The 14,169-nt window shown below is 43.7% G+C and overlaps 1 protein-coding gene across 2 annotated transcripts in view; it reads left to right on the top strand.

Moving 5' to 3' along the window:
- B3GALT1 (beta-1,3-galactosyltransferase 1) overlaps nt 1-14,169 on the top strand; it is a 329,544-nt gene that overhangs the window by 146,245 nt on the left and 169,130 nt on the right. For both annotated transcript variants that reach the window (XM_083497242.1, XM_083497243.1), the window contains exon 3: nt 4,033-4,197. The gene's annotated coding sequence lies outside the window, so the exon portion shown is untranslated. The remainder of the gene's footprint in view (nt 1-4,032; nt 4,198-14,169) is intronic.

A 14,169-nucleotide genomic window follows, 5' to 3' on the forward strand; every position in this document is an offset into this window, starting at 1 on the left:
TGGATAGAACCCCTTGTTGCAAGCCAGCACCTTTGAATTCAGTTCTGGCTTAAGATGGAGAATGCCACTTCTGTTAGCCAGCCCTCTGTGGCAGCTCTTCCCCTTTCCAGGCAAAACAAAGAAACTTGCCTTTCGTCCTCTAGCACCAAAAAAGGAAGGGTGTGTTTTGGGTACATAAGCGCATCCCTTATGAGAACAGCAGAATGCCTATTGTTGGCTCCCCTACTTTTCATCTCTGGGACTGGAAATTTCAATAGATTATTCTGCTGTTCTCATAAGGGAGAAATAAAATACAAACTTTAGTAGGCAAGGCAAGGATTGTTATGTGGCTGTTGGAAAACAGGGAGCTTTCTGACTACAGAACACTGTTCAGTGGCAAGGCACATGCTGTGCCCTGGGTTCAAACCATGGGATCCCAAGGTTAGGCTCTTCATATTTCCCTTTGGCCTCCGCTGCCATTTTCTCTGGCATTTCTGAATATTGCCGGGGAGGGGCAGTTTTATGCAAAAAATATATAGGCGTTATATCTTTATTTACTCCAGTTTTTATATTGCGCTTCCCACAGCAAGCTTAGAGCAACATACATCGTCCACTCCCTCTCCCATAACCCTCCCAACAATCCTGCCAGAAAAGTTAGGCTGTCAAATAGGGATTGGCCCAAGGTCACTCAGTGGACCGGGGGGATTTGAACCTGGATCTCCCTTATTCTTGCCTGACACTCTGACCCAGTGGTACAGATTACAGAACTTCAAACCCAGGGATTCAAACCTAGTCCTCTAAGCCTCTCTGCCTGGCCTTCAGAGAAAAAGTTTCCCTACCCATGCTCTAACCACTACACTATGTTTGTTGCAGTAAGACTTGAGAATCCCAGGACAATACCAGCTCAGCAAACCATTGCTGCTCACTGCTTGATTGCTGTTCACCCCTCCTCTTTGCTTGTGACAGCTACATGCATCCAACCTGTTTCCCATTTCCCCTCTTTGGCCCCCAAACTCTGAAGATTGGTATCCACTATTCTTTGTTTGGCTTTGTTCGCTAAACCTACATATTTTGGGGCATAAATAGGAAAGATTTTTCCCCACCTGCAGCGCTTAATTTCGAAACGAGTATTCTCATTACAGGCAAATGATTTGCTCTCTCAGGAAAGGATGCCGAAAAGACACGTTCCCTGATATACCCGACCTCATCAAGCATCTCGGTTCTTGCTTCCAGCTGCAAATAGACTCAATGCGCACCTGCCTGCCGTGAACTTTGCACACACATTTCTTCAAGATGTTAAAAGCCTGCTGGTCTGGACTAGGCATGCCTCTCCTCTTGTAAATTAGAATCCACATCCTTTCCCTCCAACACATTTTCCTCCAAGCTGGATAACCATAGCAAAAAAGGAAGCTGGTAGATTCCATTGTCAAAAGTAAATATACTTTTCTTTTCCCAGTTCCTCTGTCATCCTTGGTTTGGTTGAGTGCAAGGCGGTGTGTGCGTGTGTGCGCAGAGATGACAGATGGCTTCTGCAAACTAATCACAGATAACATTGTGTGTGTTTTTCGTGTAGTACATGCATTTCCAGGCAAATTACGGGCTGCTTTCATTTAATATTCTCCCTGCAAGAAGCCGGACGCTTTAATAGAATGTGGCATGCTCCAAGGAAATGCACAGCGGACCCACACAAATGCAAATTGCATTAAGACATGATTAAACCCGGTGCTCTGTAAGAAGCAACATTACAGATAACAGTGGCTTGCTGATTTGGGAATCTGGGTATGTGTGCTTTGTGGAGCATTTGAGGTGGTGCAGGCAATGATGAGCTTTCTTCCCGAGGCACAAATTCCAAAAAGAGGTTTAAGAAGTCGGGTCCTGAAACTTGTATATTGGAGCTCATTTGTTCTGCGCATGCCTGGGAGTGGCTTGCTTACTACTGCATTCTGCTTGGCAGGCTAAGCCGGCATTTCCCAAGCTATATGCCAAGGGAGCAAACTAGCATGCCGCAAGAGGAGATGGCAGGTTCCTTGGGAATCAGCTCAACAGTAGTGTCCACTACTATGTGTCCATGCGTGAGAGAAGGCCCCTCTGATCCAGCCAGTGTGGTGTAGTGGTTAAGAGCGGTAGTCTCATAACCTGGGGAACTGGGTTCGCATCTCCGCTCCTCCACATGCAGCTGCTGGGTGACCGTGGGCCAGTCACACTTCTCTGAAGTCTCTCAGCCCCACTCACCTCACAGAGTGTTTGTTGTGGGGGAGGAAGGGAAAGGAGAATGTTAGCCGCTTTGAGACTCCTTAAAGGGAGTGAAAGGCAGGATATCAAATCCAAACTCCTCCTCCTCCTCCTCCTCCTCTTCTTCTTCTTCTTCTTCTTCTTCCTCCTCCTCCTCCTCCTCCTCCTCCTCCTCCTCCTCCTCCTCCTCCTCTTTCTACTGTTGTCAGGATGGAGATGCCATCTCCGTTGGAGGCTTTTTAACAGAGGCTGGGTGGCCGTCTGTCAAGGGTCCTTTAGCTGTGATTCCTGCATTGCAGGGATTGGAGTGGATGGCCTTTGACACCCCTTCCAACTCTACAATTCCTTGATTCTGTCTTAGGGGAGACAATCCCAAAGTGTGCTTAACTCTCCAGAGAGCAGGTCCCATCCCTTAGCTTTGTCTAACTTGGCAAAGGGGAAGATAATTAGGCAAATTTTGAGAAATGCAGAGCTAAGGCAATTCAAAATAATAATTTATTATTTGTACCCCGTCCATCTGACTGGGTTGCCCCAGCCACTCTGAGCAGCTTCCAGCATATATAAAAACATAGTAAAACATTTAAGCCTTAGAAACCTTTCCTATACAGGGCTGCCTTCAGATGTTTCCTAAATGTTATATAATTACTCATATATATTATGTGGTCTAAACCACTGAGTCTAGAGCTTGCTGATAGGAAGGTCAGCGGTTTGAATCCCCACGACGGTGTGAGCTCCTGTTGCTTGGTCCCTGCTCCTGCCAACCTAGCAGTTCGAAAACATGCCCAAAAAGTGCAAGTAGATAAATGGGTACCTCTCCAGTGGGAAGGTAAACAGTGTTTCCGTGTGCTGCTCTGGTTTCACAGGAAGCAGCTTGTCATGCTGCCCACATGACCCGGAAAAACTGTCTGCAGACAAACATCGGCTCCCTTGGCCAGTAAAGCGAGATGAGCGCCACAACCCCAGAGTCATTTGTGACTGGACTTAACTGTCAGGGGTCCTTTACCTTTACCTTTACTCATTGTATACCATCTGATGGGCATTCCACAGGGTGGGTGCCACAACCAAGAAGGCCCTCTGCCTGGTTCCCTGTAGCTTCACTTCTCTCAGTGAGGGAACTGCCAGAAGGCCCTCAGTGCTGGATCCCAGTGTCCAGGCTAAACAATGGGGGTGGAGAAAGATGCTCCTTCAGTACTGCTTGCCACAGAGCAAAAGCCATTCATTACTCTCTTCTGTTTGGACATTGATAGAAATCCTATAGAACTTGCCCCACTGCAGAATTTCTTGCCCCATCTCCATTCCCCTTAACTAATGAGTGGCTAACATGGTGTCATCCAGATGTTATTACACTCCAACTCCCATCAGCTTCAGCCAGCCTGGACAATGGTCAGGGAGAATGAGAATTGTAGTCCAGCAATATCTTGAGGAGTAAGCTACCCTGCCCTAAATCTTCCAGAAGGATGCCTGCTAGTCTCAAGTGCCCAACACACAGGCATGTTCAGTAAGGGAAAACTGCAAGCTTATTCCCTATTGCAACTTCAACAGACTGTGAGCTGTGGCTGACCATTAGCACCACTGCTGAGCTAATAACCAATAAACAGCATCTTGTCTTCTCAGCCACTCCTCCCATTCCACCAAAAGATAATCAGCTGACCAGCCCATCAGTTAAAGGCAACCCCCTCACAGGCAGGTTCCACTGGATTTTATTTTCTCCTTCATTCATGATGGGATTATCTTAATGTCTGCTCTCTAAACAGGTCATTAAGAGCTTTTCTGATATAAACTGTAATTCTCTTGGTTTGTTTCTTGTTTTTTTTAAAAAAGGTTCAGCATCAGGCAGCCCTATTCTCTTTGATGTCAAGTGGGGTGGACACAGTCAAGTATGGCAGAGAATGAAGAACTATTGACAAGATGGGTGTGGCGATGCAATGGCAAGAATGTCAGATTTTTAAACGGAAGCAGAAAAAACAGGACGTCTTGAGAAGTTAGGTGAGTAATTCAGAAAGCTGCATTGAAAAATGTAATTATGCGGAAACAGTGTAACATTTCTCTAATGTTGAAAAAACAACAGCAACAACAACATCCTCAAGAGATTAATTTATTATGTGTCTCCTATCTATCTATCATCTATCTATCTATCATCTATCTATCTATCTATCTATCTATCTATCTATCTATCTATCATCTATCTATCTATTGCTATTCAGGTCTTCTCCTCTATGTATTTACCCATGCACCTCCATATTCCCATTGGCACTGCCCCTCATGCTTCGGAAAGGGCTCTCTTTAAAGGCAAACCTAGTATATGTGTGCAAGCTCCTTCTGTGCTGTAGAATCCTGATCTTGCAGGATTCCAAATTATGGGAGAAGCCTTCATGTGCCAAGACCGAAACATGGATGGTGAGAACAAGGCCTGAGGCCAACAGTTAACAAGAGACGGGTGTGTTAAAGAGGTTGTGTGTTAAATGTGCTTGGACTTATTTGAGACTGGGGGATTTGAACGAAAAGAGAGAGAGAGAGGTGGGACCATGTTATGAGAAGGGTTTGTGGTATGAGTGACAGAAAAGAGGACTAGATCAGGTTGTTATACAACACAATCCTAAGCGTCAACATAAGAAAAGCCTACTGGCTTAGGCCAATGGCCCATCTACTCCAGAATTTTATTCTCACAGTGAACAGCCAGATACCGAAAGAAAGCGCACAAGGAGGACTTGAGCACAATGGCGCTCTCTCCACTTCTGATTCCCAGCAACTGGCCTTCAGAGGCAGAACAGAGCCATTGTGGCTGGGAGCCATTGATAGCTTCCCATTGGTAGCAATCACTACCTCTTCTGAGAGTAAATTCCATGATTTAGGCATGTGAAGAAGTACTTTCTTTGGTCTGTCCTGAATCTTGGGTAAATAATAATTTAAAAATTATTATTTATACCCCACCCATCTGTCTGGCTTGCCCCAGCCACTCTGAAGAAGAAGAAGAAGAAGAGTTTGGATTTGATATCCTGCTTTATCACTACCCGAAGGAGTCTCAAAGTGGCTAACATTCTCCTTTCCCTTCCTCCCCCACAACAAACACTCTGTGAGGTGAGTGGGGCTGAGAGACTTCAAAGAAGTGTGACTAGCCCAAGGTCACCCAGCAGCTGCATGTGGAGGAGCGAGGAAGCGAACCCAGTTCACCAGATTACGAGACTACCGCTCTTAACCACTACACCACACTGGCTCTCTGGGCAGCTTCCAGCACATATAGAAACATAATAGAACATCAAACATTAAAAACTTCCCAATATAGGGCTGCCTTCAGATGTCTTCTAAAAGCTGTGTAGTTCTTTATTTCTTTGTAATCCGCTGGGAGGGTGTTCCACAGGGAGGACGTCACTGCTGAGAAGACCCTCTGCCTGGTTCCCTGTAACGTCTCGCAGTGAGGGAACCACCAGAAGGCCCTCAGAGCTGGACCTCAGTATCTGGACAGTATCTGTTGAGAGATGCTCCTTTGGGTATACAAGGCCGAGGCCGTTTAGGACTTTAAAGGTCAGCACCGACACTTTGAATTGTGTTCAGAAACATACTGGGAGCCTGTGTAGATCCTTAATGCCGGTATTAAATGGTCCCGGCAGCCACTCCCAGTCACCAGTCTAGCTGCCACATTCTGAATTAGTTGTAAATGTCACTGACGAAAATGGAAATTATTCTATTGTTGGTGTCCATAGGTTTGCTCACCTAGAGAGGAGGTTGACTGAGGGTTGGTTCAGTTGGAGGAGAGCAGGTTATGGACTGAGCCATAATGGGAAGGAACAGTAGAAAGTTCTGCCTGACTTTGTGTACAGAGATCTGGTTCGCCCAGTTCTTTGTCTTCTACTGAGAATTCAGGAGCAGGTTTTATATGCCAGCTATGACTGTGTTACAAGAGGCAGTACTCCTCAGCTACAAGCTGCATGGAGTTGCAGCTGATCCCATTTGCCATATGGCACGATATTATTTATTATTTCCTCTGGGAATGTGCTAAGGATTAAAAGAGAAGTGAACATTTCAAGGTGAATAGAATGATAATCAGAAGTTAACCTACTGTAGTCCTTGATAACACCAGTGTGATATCTAATTGAGATACGGCAGAGGGGAGGAGTGAAATACCACAGAGAGCTTGGTGGACGATTTTCAAGGCCCTAGTGCTGAACAGACAATGTAATCCTATTAGGAACATCTGAACAGGAAGAAATCTCCCAACTATTTTATTTAAAAGCCCCTCAGACAAATCAAAAGTAATCAAAGCTGAGAAATCCCAAGCTTTTCAACAATTGCAACGCAACTATGCATCAGATTTTCTAGGGTAATCTCCAAAAAATGTTAATCCAATAATCTCCAAAAGAGATTCTCCATATGCGTAGCTGTAGCAAATATGTCCACAGGCTGAGTGGTATTAACATTAACAAAAATTCATTTACTGAAAGGGATTAAAGAAAAATATTCTTAAATTATTTCAAAATTGGGACAAGTGAGAAGGATTTAGCAAGGAGGAAGAGTGGAAAAACCCACAGATTCTTTTTTAAAACAAAGTGTCAGGTTAATCCACTGTGAAAATAATGCAAATCTAATTTAAAAATGCAAGTGGCTTTTAATAAATGAAACAGTTGCCTGAAGGAAAGCTGCTAGCTAAAGATCCTAGTGTATTTTTGTTTTGGTTTTGACTGTGCATTGTTGTTGTTCGGTCATTTAGTCATGTCTGACTCTTCATGACCCCATGGACCAGAGCACGCCAGGCACTCCCATCTTCTCCTGCAGTTCAGTCAAACTCATGCTGGTAGCTTTGAAAACACTGTCCAACCATCTTATCCTCTGTTGTTCCCTTCTCCTTGTGCCCTCAATCTTTCCCAACATCAGGGTCTTTTCCAGGGAATCTTCTCTTCTCATGAGGTGGCCAAAGTATTGGAGCCTCAGTTTCAGGATCCTGTCCTTCCAGTGAGCACTCAGGGCTGATTTCCTTAAGAATGGATAGGTTTGATCTTCTTGCAGTCCATGGGACTCTCAAGAGTCTCCTCCAGCACCATAATTCAAAAATATCAATTCTTTGGCGATCAGCCTTCTTTATGGTCCAGCTCTCACTTCCATACAACACTACTGGGAAAACCATAGCTTTAACTATACAGACCTTTGTCGGCAAGGTGATGTCTCTGCTTTTTAAGATGCTGTCTAGGTTTGTCATCGCTTTTCTCCCAAGAAGCAGGCGTTTTTAATTTCATGACTGCTGTCACTATCTGCAGTGATCATGGAGCCCAAGAAAGTAAAATCTCTCACTTCCTCCATTTCTTCCCCTTCTATTTGCCAGGAGGTGATGGGACCAGTGGCCATGATCTTAGTTTTTTTGATGTTGAGCTTCAGGCCATATTTTGCACTCTCCTCTTTCACCCTCATTTAAAAGTGCTTTAATTCCTCCTCACTTTTTGCCATCAAGGTTGTGTCATCTGCAAATCTGAGGTTGATGGTATTTCTTCCGGCAGTCTTAATTCCAGTTTGGGATTCATCCAGCCCAGCCTTTCGCATGATGAATTCTGCATATAAGTTAAATAAGCAGGGAGACTGTGCATTATCCTGGTGTTAAAAAAAGGCAAATAGTTTGTCCACATCCATTCTTGGTTCACTTTCAGACTGTGCCTTTAAACAGTGGGTTCCGTCTTCATGCAACTTCGTTCCATCTCATTATCCCACTTGTGACCTTCTGCAGCAGTGACAGAACCGAAGCACTCACTGTGCCACTGTGTCACAGAGCTCAAGGGACAGCGAGCTTCTTTGCCTGCAAATACCCACAGAAAGGAGCATAGCGAGCTGCCATATGCGAAATCAGACCACTGGTCCACCAAATTCAGTATTGTCAAGACTGACTTGCAGCAGCTCCTCAGGATTCCAGACAGGGGTCTTTCCCAGTTGTGTCTAGACATTCCAGGAGTTGAACTTGAGGATTTTTGCATGCAAAGCATGCGCTCTGCCCATGAGCCATGGCCTTCCAATGTGGTGTTGTTGTTGTTTTATTTGAAACCTCATGGCCTTCCTTAAATCTCAGTACTCCATACCTGGAAGTGAATCTAGGACTCTTATGCATGTAAGCAGAGCTTTCCAAACTTCAGGTTGGTGACTCACTTTCTGGACATGCATCATTTTGTGACACTGTAATTCAGTATTACTAGCAAACCAGAGGTTAAACTAGCCCCTTTCCATCCCCAGGAGGAGCACGGGGAGCATTCAAGTGACACACTGCAGCTGGCACACTGTGTGTATCGCGACACACAGTCTGGAAAGCTGTGGTGTAAGGCATGTGCATAACGGTGGTCATAGTAACATTATACAGAACCAAAGACAGAACCTACCTGGTCAGAGCTATTTCAGTTTTTGCCTGTGTATTCTCCTGGAGTAAAAACAAAAAAACAAAAGGGCAGATGTTTTATCCACATCCACTAATTGATATCAGAATATGTCAGGGTATTTTGACATTGATTTCCAGATGCAACAAATGCCAACAGTTACAACGTAAAGGGTCACACACTTTAAATAACAGCTTGAAGTTAATTGGTGTCCAAAACGTGTTTTGGAAGCCAGTGGCATTCAATAGGACAAGCTGGTGTTGCTCACCTGCCTTCCGAACACCGAGCATCACTGCTGGCTCCCGAGAGGCAGAGGAGTGAAACTCAAGATTTAACAAAGAGCCCCCGGCAAAGTAAAGATTCTCCTTGTTTGTTGTCGCTGCTGTGTTTTTCATATGCGCCATAGGTTTTGTAGTCTTAAGGCTGTATTTTACCTATTGCAAAAATCAGCTCCGAGCCTGACTTGTCCTCATTCCATCTGCTGGAGTTAGGCTGAAGGCTTATAAAATATTTGGGAATAAAGCACTGGAACAACTGTATTTGATTTGCTCTGCATCTTCTGCCGCGTTTACTTCTTGGATGGTGAACTATTTAGTCAAGTTTCTGTGTTTTGCATTAAAATAATCCTGTTGCAATGTAATAAACTGGCAGGCTATGGCAAAAAGAGAAATTGCCCTCGCTACCAAATTGAATTCTGTGGGTTTGGACTTTAAATACTGCAGCACATTCCAAAGGCATCTCACGGCATGAAAGATTTAAGTGGGTTCTTTTAGCAATGAAGAAAGTTGCTGTGAATTCAGTGGAAAACTTTGGCTATGAACCATTGGATGATGCGCATGCATGGCCAGCTGTGGAAAAGGACACCATGTGCCCCGTGTTCTCAGAGCATGTAGCCTATGAGGGACACTTCATGTGGAGCTCAGCACGGCAGTTTCTTTTACCATACTATTGGTTTATTTAGAAAGGCTAAGTTCTCCAGGGGTTATCTTTTATTGCTACAGATTCTAGAGGAGTAACCCTGTTGGCCTTTTGCCACAAAAACAGCAGTGAGTCATGTGCCATCCTAAAAACTTATTTTGCTGTAAGCTTTCATGGGCTAGCGCTCACCTTATCAGCTCCTGAATTGGTCACTTAAGCAGTATGTAGGGCTATGCATTGGGCCCTGCAATCCAATTTTGGACCCGAATCAGGTGTTTTGGAGCAGCCCCAGACTGACCCACGATGATCTCTGACTGACCTGACCCAATTCAGGGGCATTGCACAGTGTTTAATTGGGGCTTAAACCCCTAATTAAATGTCGTTGGAAGGTGGGGGTGCATGCAGGTTGCTTGTATATCTGCTCCCCCTCCCCTCGATGCCAGTCCATCAATCCTTTTGACAGCCCTGGTGGGTGGGTGATCTGGGGCTGCCTCTACCTGTTCTGGACAAATTATGGGTTGAGCTGAATCACTTCATTTATGGTTGCCATATTTCAAAGAGTAAAAACCTGGAGACCCCAAAAGTTGTTGAACTTTTTTTAGGAAGACCCCCAAAATATGAGCTTTTGGGGGGTAAACCCTAAAATTATTGAGCGTGGGGGTTGGGGTTTTGTTGTTTGTTTTTACAAAAACACCCAAAACCCCGCGATTTTTCGATTGACTTGCTTAAGATCCAAGGCAAAGCGCCGCCTTTCAGAAATCCCCCCTGGGCTTCAATTCCGCCTTTGAAATCCTGGTAATGTCCGACAAAATCCGGACTTGTGGCAGCCCTACTTTATTAGGTTCTGAATCTGGGATGTAACAAAATCTGATGCAAAGCCTGTCTGTGTGTCCTGGGTGTGAGTTGAACACATATAGAACCCCTCTTGTTACAGATGTTCCCCCTCACAAGACAGCATAAGAGAAAATGGCAACACATGTCTTATATGAGAAATACCTTATGTATGGTTCATATTTAGTTGTTATAATGTGCATATATGTAATAACCTTAGTATCAGAAATCTAAATATCCCTGTTCCCGTTCCCATAGCAATCAATCATGTAGCTCGTTTCCCTTTGCACAATGCTACAATATGGTGCTTGCATGGAAGTAACTCGTAGGACAGCCGCACCAGCACATACCAATGACTTTTACATTTATTTATAAAAAGAACCTTTTTCTGAGACTCTAGAGAGCCATTGGCAGTCAAAACAGACAATACTGAGCCACATGGACAAATAGTCTGACATGGTATAAGGCAGTTTCTTAGGATAGTATCACCCAATCTCATAGGAAGTGAGTTAATAGCCTTTATACCCACTGTGCTTCTACATGACACCAATAGTCTCCAATAATCATCAGAAGATACAACTCCTCTGTGTGTGTGTGTGTGTGTGTGTGTGTTTTACAACAGGATAGCCCTAATTTTTAAAATGCTGCCCTCTATTGTTGAAATCTATGGCCATCCTGATTGCTTTCTTTACATTAGCAGCCACTAGAATTTGAACAACTTTAAATAATTTCTGGAATGAGAACCCCCTTTCTTTAAAATGTCATAAGCAATTGTTGCCGGAGCATGAACTTTTCAGAATCATCCCACTAAAATTAATTTGTCTGCCAGTTAAGAGAAGAGCACAATGATTTCTTTTAAAGCTCTGGGGTTTTGTTGCGTTTGGCATATCTGCATTTGCATCCCTATTATTTTTCAGTGAATGTGAGAAAAATGATGTTTGACAGACCAGACATTTCTTTGAAAGCTGCACATTGAATATTTCCTTTGTGGTGTGCCCCCCTCCCCAGTATTAAAATTTTCCAAGTGTTTGGCAAAAGTCAGTTACCCTGATAATAAAACTGTCTTTGCTAAAATGTAAAAAAGATGAAAATGCTGGAAATGGCTTTTGCTGTTTTTCGGTGTGGACCGCCAAAGTTGGCCTTTGAACAAGAGAAACTCAATTTTTAAATCATATATATATGGAATGGAATGGAACTACTATGTTAAAGTTGCTGAAAATATTGACTCTTGTTTGGAAGCAGCTCAAAAGAACTCACTCCTTTGATTATAGCCTGTTGTCTGTCTTGTAATGACCCCAAATTATATCAAAACATCTAAGTAGTAAAGCCGCAAGAGTCTTTAACTCCCAGCCAAGAGAGAGACTTTTCTCCCTCTCAGATGCTTGGAAGCATCTGAGGTCAAATGGGAAGTCTGCTTAATTTAATCGCTGACAAAACCATTGTCATTACGTACTGCATATTAGTTGTGTGATGGGTTCTCCTCCTCTTAAAGGTTTTTCAATTCATTTGAAGTCATAGTAAAGGGAAAGAAAGGTGTCTTGAATTATAGCCCAAAAAAAACCCCAAGCGTTTTTTGGGGGGTGGGATGATGTAGAATCTCAGTACTGTTTCATCTAATATTGGAAGGACTGTGAGCTGTAGGGACGATTATGATGTCTTGATAATGGAATTTTAAACAGTGTGAGATCCAATGGCTTGACCTATTTACATATATCGCAAGCTATTAAAGGATTCCTTTGGGCTTAGCTACTCTTATTCTTTAGAGGAAGGACAGGAAGTGGGTGATAGAATTACCCGTAGGTTTCCTCCCCAGGAGGATCCAGCTGGGTGACTGGAAGAGCTGGAGCAGGAATGAGCAAGCAGACACACAAACAGAGGCTGCTTCCAAACTGTCGCTGTTTTAAGGCAGGAGTGAATCACGCACTGGCAAATTCAGGTAGCACAATTAAAGTTGATTTGGAGGTCTTGCACAGCAAACCTTCTTCTCCTAATGCTTCATGGAAAGCCATGGGGAGATGCTTTGGGAAGTATGGGGTGACCTTTGCTTGACGCAATGTAATATATCCTTCCCGCAAGCAAAGGAGGATGAAAGCTCAGTAGATAGCTGACGTCTTCTAACCTCCCCACAACAAATCAAGATAAATGCTCAATTAGCAGGTCACCTGGAAGTGACCTGAGTATCATGACACTGAGGAGAACCTCAAGAGCACAGGAGAATCGGGAGACAAGATAAAGAGTTTTCTTGGTGGCCAGCACAAGGCAGGAAGTTGCTCTAGGAAGAATTTATGGATTGAATTTATGGACTTAGAAGGTCCCAGCGCACCTGTTTCCTTACCCCATCTATAGTAGAAAAGACAATACTGGAAATATGTTGCAGAAATTGATTTGGGCTCATATAATAATTTGGCCTTCATTGATAATGTTAATGTGTTTATTGCTGGAATAATTGTGTGGGCTAGATACCAGACAGGACAAAGTGTTCCATCTGTCTTTGGCTGGCTAGGAAAAATCCAAGATATTGTTGAAAGGGAGAATTAAAAAGAAAAGAAAAGACGTAGAGATGAAATGAAGGATGTTTGTTACTGGAAATGTTCTTTTCTTAATTATTGGAGGTGGCAAAAGAGATATGGCATCATAAGATATTTTATTGTTTGCATTTTGTAGTTGTGTTTTAAAGCATTTCTCGTTCTGCAATGCTGTCGTCCTCAGGCGGGCATCCCAAGGTCATAAGAAACAACGCAAAGACATCAAAGCAAGAGAGGTCTGGTGTCAGGTGCCTCTTTTCCATAGAAGCACCTGCATCCTTGTCCTACTAATGTCAGAGCTCTGGTGTCGACAGAAGTACTAAGGGGTCATGCTATGGGTGGCTTGGAAGGTGGCCTGGGACTGACCTGGATCTGAAGGATCTGATGCCTTCTGAATCTCCAAGCAGGCCTGGCAAGGTGTTGGATGAGATGGTTCAACTGCTTTTGGCTTTCCCTCAACCCCTCCTTAAGCACCTGTGTTATTAAGCTATGTTGGAATTGTACAGTACATTTTTGTCAGTTTTGAAAACTATGAAAGAGGGTTGGCCCTAGCTTCTTGAGGAAAGGCTTTTGGGGAACTTGGTGCAGAATAGCCCTTTACCTATCCAGGGAGGGGGAGGGGTTGATGAATTGCAAACATCTAGTGAAGATGGAAAGGAATGGGATAGGTCAGTGGAGAAAATGCTCCAGAGCCATTGGCAACATCAAAGGAGGCACATGCAAATATTCCACCAGCAAGTTGAAGCTAGCTAATTTGTGCTTTCTGAAACAGCACACAAGCACAGCCATTCTTCAAAATTTGTTCAGTGCAGTTCTCCAGCCAAGCAATGTGCAAGCGAATGCATGTACCAGGGTTATAAAAAAGAAGCATTTGAAAATGCACCTATGAGTGAAAAGAATGCACAAAATTGAATCCTACTGGGGGAGACTGTATACAAAAATGTGTACATTAGCTGAAATTTGCACTACTCTCTGTGTTTCAGGAGAAATTTGTACTAAAATGCCTATTTTTTAAAGGATTAAAAAAAAATCATAAGGATCTTTAAAAAAAAAAAGCAACCACAAACTGATATGGAAATGTGGAGGACTGGCTGAAAAAATGAGAACCTGGGAAAATCCAGAATGGCTGGATTTGCCCATTCCTATCTCAAAGGCTGGCTCCATGGAGAAATAACTGGGGGAGCCACCTGCAGGGGAGAGTTGGAAGGTGCAGAAAGGATTTGACACTGCCATTCCCCGCTCCCATCCAACACTTCTCCCCAACAAATCTTCACTCTGCCTCCCACTCCACAATTCAGGTTGACAGATGTAGGTTTCTCTGCATAATGGGTGGTTTTGCC

This window comes from Podarcis liolepis (assembly GCF_965112155.1).
Source record: "Podarcis liolepis genome assembly, chromosome: 1".
NCBI classification, from domain to species: Eukaryota; Metazoa; Chordata; class Lepidosauria; order Squamata; family Lacertidae; genus Podarcis; species Podarcis liolepis.